Source organism: Myotis brandtii, unplaced genomic scaffold (assembly GCF_000412655.1).
Source record: "Myotis brandtii unplaced genomic scaffold, ASM41265v1 scaffold583, whole genome shotgun sequence".
Taxonomy (NCBI): Eukaryota; Metazoa; Chordata; class Mammalia; order Chiroptera; family Vespertilionidae; genus Myotis; species Myotis brandtii.
The window spans coordinates 617,309-625,577 of NW_005370191.1; the positions used below are offsets into that span (position 1 = coordinate 617,309).

Here is an 8,269-nt window from a genome sequence, read left to right on the forward strand (position 1 = left end):
ACACTGCCAGGCTCAGGGCCGGTCCCCCTCCCGGACAGCTTTCTCCCGCCGGGCCCCGCGCCCCCAGCTCCTAGGAGCACAGCATTACCACCCAATCCTACAGTCCTTTCCGTGGCCTGGGGCTGTGCCTCGTTCATCAGTCCCAAAGGGCAGGCGCCCAAGAAGCGTTTGTGGGGTTAATGAAAGAGTAACGACAGGTTCTAAAACGGACATTAAGAACCTCCGAGACGTTTCACTTCCGGGTGGCAGTTCAGTGAGCCCCCGAGGAAGGGAGAGGTGGGGGCTGCTCTAGGAGAAAGGCTCGGTGGTCCGGAGGACCCGCAGAGATGCGTGGGGGAGAGCAGGGCGCCGGCGTCTGCGCAGTAGACATCCTCCGCGGGGCGGGCGCGGGGGCTCCGCTGGCCAATGAACGGGCAGGGCTCCGCAGGAGGGGCGGGGAGTGAGGCTACTGGGAGGTGGAGGGGGCGGTACCGAGGCTTGGAAGTCCTGAACCTTCTCCCCCGCCCTGCTGTGCCCCATTCTGCCCCTGTGGCCCAGTGGCGACCCAAGTCCTCCATGCTAACCCTTGCCCCAGAGACGGTCTCTGTAAACTAAAATTTACCTGTTGTCCCCTTTCGAGTCTATCTGGTCCAAAAGTGTGTGACGAGTGCACACAAACAACCTGCACCGAGTCGCCTGCGATCTTGTTAAAAATGCAGAGTCTGATTCAGTAGGTCTGTGAGCCTGCGTTTATAACAAGCTCCCAGGGGATGCCAATGCTAAGAATTCTCCAACACACTTTGAGGAGCAAAGGTATGAAATTGGTTCTCAAAATGCACTCACCTGGGAATTGATAGGCATGCAAATGTTGGGCCCTATTTCACTCCTACTGGTCAGTAAGTCTGGGAGTGGGGCCCAGCCGCGGGTGATTTTAGGAGCCCTGTAGGTGATTCTGATGCATGCTCGCGTGTGAAAACCTCTGGACAGGGGGAAGGTCTAATTGAACCTCATCCCTCCACAGATTTGTGGCTCATTTGGTTAAGATCTAGTTTCTTCAGCTGAAAAATCAGATAAAAATTAATGCCTTCCTAGTGAATCTATTATGAGGAGGACATGTGAGCTATACATGAAAAGTACTTGGCACACATAATAAGCATTCTATAAAAATTAGCTAGAGCCCAGCCCTTCTGGCTCCGTGATTGAGCATGGACCTATGAACCAACAGGTCACAATTGGATTCCTGGTCAGGGCACATGCGGGGTTGCAGGCTTGATCCCCAGTGGAGGGAGGGGGAAGGGGGGGAGGGCGTGCAGGAGGCAGCCAATCAATGATTCTCTCTCATCATTGATGTTTTTATCTCTCTCTCCCTCTCCCTTCCTCTCTGAAATCAATAAAAGTATTTTTTTTTAATTAGCTATAATCATTACCATTACTGCATGTTTATCCCAGCATTATTCACAATAGCCAAGACATGGAAACAATGTAAATGTCCACTGATGGATGAATGAATAAAGAAGAGATACACATGCCCTAACTGGTTTGGCTCAGCGGATGGAGCATCAGCCTGCAGACTGAAGGGTCCCAGGTTCGATTCTGATCAGGGGCACATGCTGGGGTTGCAGGCTCAATCCCCAGTGGGGGGCTTGCAGGAGGCAGCCGATCAATGATTCTCTCTCATCATTGATGTTTCTATCTGTCTCTCCCTTCCTCTCTGAAATCAATAAAAATATTTTTTTAAAAAAGAGATACACACACACACACACACACACACTCACACTCACACTCACACACACACACACAACTGGATACTATTCAGCTGTAAAAAGGAAATCCTGCCATTGGCAACAACATGGATGGACCTGAGGGCACTATGCTAAGTGAAATAAGTCAGAGAAAGACAAATAGTGTATTATCTCACTTACTAGGTGTACCGGTTAATAATGCGGATTTTTTCAATAGATGGAGTTACACATATGTTGATATGTATGCGATTTGATATGTATGCTATTTTGTTGTATTGCTCCTTCAGATTACCACTTGTTCTGATCAATGGCACACGCACTTTCTGAGCAGCACTTCAAAACGTATGAAAAAGTGGAAAATTGGGTCTCTGAATGGTCTGCCTCAAAACAAGAAAAGTTCTATTGGAACAGTATCCACAAATTGCCTGAAAGATGGGGTAAATGTGTAGATAGCAATGGACATTACTTTGAATAAAGCACTTTTGATATTTCTCTTGAAATTATCATGTTTTCTTTGATTAGCTATTAACCAGTTAATAACAAGGGTTAATTATTAACCAGTTAATAGTGTGGATTAACTATTAACCGATTAATAATTTGGATTAGCTATTAACTGGTTAGAAATGCAGATTAATTATTAAACCGGTTAATAATATGGATTCAGCTGGGACCTGCCCTTCCACACCAGACGCTCACGCTTCAATTGCCGGCCAGGCCTAGGGACTGCACCCGTGCACAAATTTCATGCACCAGGCCTCTAGTACTAATATAATTTGAAGAAGATTGTTACTCCAGAGTGCCAATTTAAAGCAGGTAATTATGATAATTGCTGAACTTTTATGTACCCTGCAAATAAGTCCTGTCTATTTTCTTAATCCTCACCAAAGAGGATATTTTTTCCATTGATTTTTAGAGACAGTGGAAAGGATGTGGGAGAGGGAGAGAGAAAGAAGAGAGAAACATCAATGTGGTAGAGACACATTGATTGGTTGCCTCCCACACTCGCCCTGACCAGGGGAGGGATTGGACCTGCAACTCAGGTACGTGCCCTTGACCAGGAATTGAAACCAAGACCCTCTGGCGTGCAGGCCAACACTCTAACCAAGGAGCAATGCCAGCCAGCAAGTCCTTCCTATTTTTGCAGAATGTTGGCATGGAGATAATTCACACCACTAGTATGTGAAATACCTTGTTAAGACACCCTGTCCACATATTCTCAACAGTACTCTTCATGATCATCCTAAGGCTTTATTTACTTGGTCTACTTCTAAGCTCAGTGGTGCGGAAGCACCTTTTTCTATATAGCAGTTTGCCAGGATTATCTGAACAACAGGGAGTGCCACAGGTTGAGGCACACTAAGGGACTGGAAACATTTAAAATATTTATCATTAAATATTTTAATCACTAAACCCCTATCTCTGTTCTCTTGAACTTGACCAGCAACATGCCACTGGGCTTACAGGGCTATAAAGAAACTATGAGGAACTGCATCTCTCAAAAGACTGGGAACCCCAATCTGGACACAGGGCACTTCTTTTCAAAGAAATCAAGTCAATTTTCAGAAGACCTATCTGATTAGCATGAAATTTATCTTAAAATAATAATATTTTCAGTGAACTTTTGAATCACTCTCCACATACCAGAGAGAGATAACTTCCTATTATATCAGACATGTCTTCTATAATCCCAATCCCAGCCTCACCCCTGTGTAAAGCTCACTTTCCTCCCATGTTTCTTTTACTCTTCATAATACTTATGACATTGGATGTGTCGGGGTTTTTCCCCACACCAAGCAATTCTCTGTGACACCAGCTGGGTGTCCTAAAATACAATTCAATTCTGACCATCACGGGAGTTAGCACAAACCCCACAGGTTAAGGGCTCAATCCTACAAGACCGCCCCCACTCAGGTGCCAATTGCAAATATAGGTCCCCAGGTTATCCACAACTTCTGTTTGACTCAGCTACAAATTAAATGTTCCCACACTCTTCCCACTCCCCCACCCTTCCTTTGATTATTTGCTAGAACAGCTCACAGAACTCAGGGAATCACTTACTTATGTTTCCAAGTTTATTATAATAATAAAGGGCATGATAAAGCCAGATGAAGAGATTCATAGGGAGGGGTCCAGAGGGTCCTGAGCTCAGGAGATTCTATCCCCTGTGGAGTTGAGGTCTGTCACTTTCCTGGTGTGACTGTGTTCATTGACCCAAAAGCTCTCTGAACACCATACGATTGGGATTTTATGGAATCTTCATCAACCCTTAACTCCATTCCCAGCCCCTCTCCAGTCTCTGGAGAATTTGGGCGGGGTGGGCCACTTCTAGTCACAGCTTGGTCTTTTTGGTGACCAGTCCACACCCAGAGTTGCAGTAGAACAAGAGATGCTCTCAATGCTCTTATTACTAGGGAAATTACAAGGTTTTCAGGAGCTCTGTGTCAGGAAATGGGAGCAGAGACCAATATGTATATCTATATATTTACATATCTACAAATCTACAAATCTATATATATATCTACCTACATATATCTATATATCTATATCTATATATACATATACATATATATAATTTCACACTCTTTTAAGCAGTACTAGCATGATATTAAAAATAATTCAGATTATTTATTATTCTAGATTATTATTCCAACTTCTCATTTACATTGCTTTATTTTCCTGGTTACTAAATTTTAATTTCACACACTAATTCAGACTAATTAGTGTGTGAGGAGAGTAATTTTGAACCAGAGCAAAATTAGTATTATGCCTTTATGGTTGGTCTTGTGCTAAAAGTGGTAGATTTCCTTTTTTTATTTTTTTTTTTAAGTAAGGGATGAGGAAAGAGCGAACACAGGGAATATATAAAATAATGTCACTTTAACCAAGTTGCAACAATTTTTAACATTATGAAGATGGAAGCATGAGAAAAGCCTCATTCTTATTCTAATTAGCCTGGGACTTAATTTTTTTTTTTAACTTTCCAGCCCTATATCTATGCCTGGACATATACCAAACCTCCAGATAACCCTCAGATTACCCTCTGCAGGACTAATGTATCCAGACCATCTGACATCATTACTAGATGTGACCAGGCCTCTAGGCACCAGTCTTTAGGACCACCTGACATCCATAATCCTGACTACCTGTCATCTGAATGATAACCATCCTGAATCAATCCTAGGGCTAAGAACACAAGAGTGATCATTCTCAAGAATGCACTTTTTACTATAAGAACTTTGAACTTTTCTCTATTTTTTGGAACACTTCTAGACTTTTTTTGAATTCGTTCAACAGGGTAGAGTTTTATCACTTTCAAGTATATTATATTGGCCTAAGTTAGTATCCTATTTAATCCTATATAATAAAGAGCTAATATGCTAATTAGACCAGATGGCGGAATGACCTTCAACCTTCTGGAATGACCAGTGGGTGGGGGGTGAGGCTGTGAGGCAGCAGTCGAGGCATCCAGGGCTGTGAAGGCCTACTCTTGCATGAATTTTGTGCATCGGGCCTCTGGTTAATTAATAAAAGCCCTTGAGGGTCATTCTGTAATAGGAATGTTCTCTATTAAAGTATTGACTATTTGCAGATAAATCAATATGAAAAAGATGCTTGGAAATTGTCAGTTTACTTAAGTAATTTAATTGCTCCTTTGAGATTTGTAGTATAGTGAGAATACACCATCAACTTCTGATTACCTGGAATGATAGGAAGGAGGTCAAGTAGGTCAAATATACTTTAAGATAGTGATTAAAACAAAACATAATGTGAAGTACATTTTTTTTTAATATACTGGTTGCAAACCAGTCTCATCATTTTTTTAAAAATATATTTTATTGATTTTTTACAGAGAGGAAGGGAGAGAGATAGAGAGTTAGAAACATCGATCAGCTGCCTCCTGCACATCTCCCACTGGGGATATGCCCGAAACCCAGGTATATGCCCCTGACCGGAATCGAACCTGGGACCCTTCAGTCCGCAGGCCGACGCTCTATCCACTGAGCCAAACCGGTTTCGGCGTGAAGTACATTTTTAATGTAAATCTATTAACTTAATATTACATACATTTAAACATTCATTGTCCTATAGACATTATTTAAAGCAGGGGTCCTCAAACTTTTTTTTTTTTAAATATATATTTTATTGACTTTTTACAGAGAGGAAGGGAGAGGGATAGAGAGTTAGAAACATCGATCAGCTGCCTCCTGCACACCTCCCACTGGGGATGTGCCTGCAACCAAGGTACATGCCCTTGACCAGAATCGAACCTGGGACCTTTCAGTCCGCAGGCCAACGCTCTATCCACTGAGCCAAACCGGTTAGGGCCCTCAAACTTTTAAACAGGGGGCCAGTTCACTGTCCCTCAGACCGTTGGAGGGCCGGACTATAGTTTAAAAAAAAACTATGAACAAATTCCTATGCACACTGCACATATCTTATTTTGAAGTAAAAAAACAAAACGGGAACAAATACAATATTTGTATTTGCATATGGCCCGAGGGCCGTAGTTTGAGGACCCCTGGGAAGAGAAGGAAGAGGTTCCTCCTGTGCCAGAAACCCTCAAGAAAAAGCGAAGGAATTTTGCAGAGCTGAAGATCAAATGTCCAAGAAAGAAGTTTGCTCAAAAGATGCTTCGAAAGGCAAGGAGGGCCCAAGTTGGTTTGGCTCAGTGGATAGAGCGTCAGCCTGCAGAGGAAGGGTCCTGGGTTCGATTCTGGTCAAGGGCATGTACCTTGGTTGCGGGCACATCCCCAGTGGTGGTTGTGCAGGAGGCAGCTAATGGATGTTTCTCTCTCATCCATGTTTCTAACTCTCTATCCCCTTCTCTTCCTCTCTGTAAAAAATCAATAAAATATATTTAAAAAAACAAAACAACAACAACAAAAAACACACTAGTATAATAGTTTAAAAACCAAAATGTATTTTTAAAAATCTATAAATCGCTTGACAAAAAAATAGCCATGCTTCTAATGGTTAAAATAATTTGTTATCCTCTTTTCCAGTTGGAAGGTGGAAGGTGCAGAAGAGAAGGAAGAGGTTCCTCCTGTGCCAGAAACCCTCAAGAAAAAGCGAAGGAATTTTGCAGAGCTGAAGATCAAATGTCCAAGAAAGAAGTTTGCTCAAAAGATGCTTCGAAAGGCAAGGAGGGCCCAAGTTGGTTTGGCTCAGTGGATAGAGCGTCAGCCTGCAGAGGAAGGGTCCTGGGTTCGATTCTGGTCAAGGGCATGTACCTCGGTTGCAGATTCCCCAAGTGCACCCCCGCCCACCCCCCACCTCCCGCCACCTCCCTAGGCCTGGTCAGGGCTAGTGCAGGAGGCAACCAGTCGAGGGGTTTCTCTCACATCGATATTTCTGTCTTTCCCTCTCTCTTCTACTCTCTCTAAAAATCAATGGCACAATATTCACGAATGAGGATTAAAAAAAAAAGGCAAGGAGGAAGCTTATCTATGAAAAAGCTAAGCACTATCACAAGGGTATGGGCAGATGTACAGAACTGAGATTCAGATAGTCAGGATGGCAAGAAAAGCTGGCAACTTCTACACACCTGCGGAACCCAAACTGGCATTTGTCGTCAGGATCAGAGGTATCAGTGGTGTGAGCCCAAAAGTCCGAAAGCTGCTGCAGCTTCTTCACCTTCGCCAGATCTTCAACGGCACCTTTGTTAAGCTCAGCAAGGCTTCGATTAACATGCTGAGCATTGTGGAACCATATATTGCATGGGGGTACCCAAACCTGGAGTCAGTACATGAATTGGTCTACCAGCGTGGTTATGGCAAAATCAACAAAAACGGAATTGCCCTGATAGATAACACATTGATAACAGATCGAACTTTGCTCGATCTCTTGGTAAATATGGTATCATCTGCATGGAGGATCTGAGTTCATGAGATCTACACTGTTGGAAGTAACACTTCAAAGTACTGTTCAAAGAAGTAACAACTTCCTGTGATCCTTCAGGTTATCTTCCCCACGAGGTAGAATGAAGAAAAGACCACCCATTTTGCAGAAGTTGGAGATGCCGGGAACAGGGAAGACCAGATCAACAGGCTTATTAGGGGAATGAACTAAGGTCTCTACCATGGTGATTTTTTGTAATCTGGTCAGTTAATAAACAGTGAGTGCTTTAAAACTGAAAAAAAGAATTATCTGTTTTTAACTGAGCTGGTTTTTTTTTTGTTTTTTGTTTTTTTTGAGTAAAGCAAGGTTGGGCACTGAACACGCCATCCTCTTTTCTCCCTAATAGTCCAGCAGACCTTTGGGGTGCTTGACGTGGGTGGGGGTAGGGGTGACAGTGTTTATGGATGGGCTTGAAAGAGTTCACGAGCTCCAGAAAATTGAATGCAGAAGAAAATGTATATACACATGTGCATATATATAGGGTGTCCCCCAAAAATGTAGAGACACTGAACAGCTGATAGCTCAATTGATGTTTCTTTCTTTTCAGGCTCAATTGATATTTCTTTCTTTTCAGATTTAACCCATTGGAATTAATCATTATTCAAAGTGTGACATTTTTTTGGGACACCCTGTATTTTGGGGAGAAGAAG

The 8,269-nt window shown here is 42.9% G+C and overlaps 1 pseudogene; it reads left to right on the top strand.

Annotated features, from left to right (window-relative positions):
- The first annotated feature begins 405 nt into the window (after positions 1–405).
- Positions 406–7,815, top strand: LOC102250170 (annotated as a pseudogene).
- Positions 7,816–8,269: the final 454 nt, after the last annotated feature.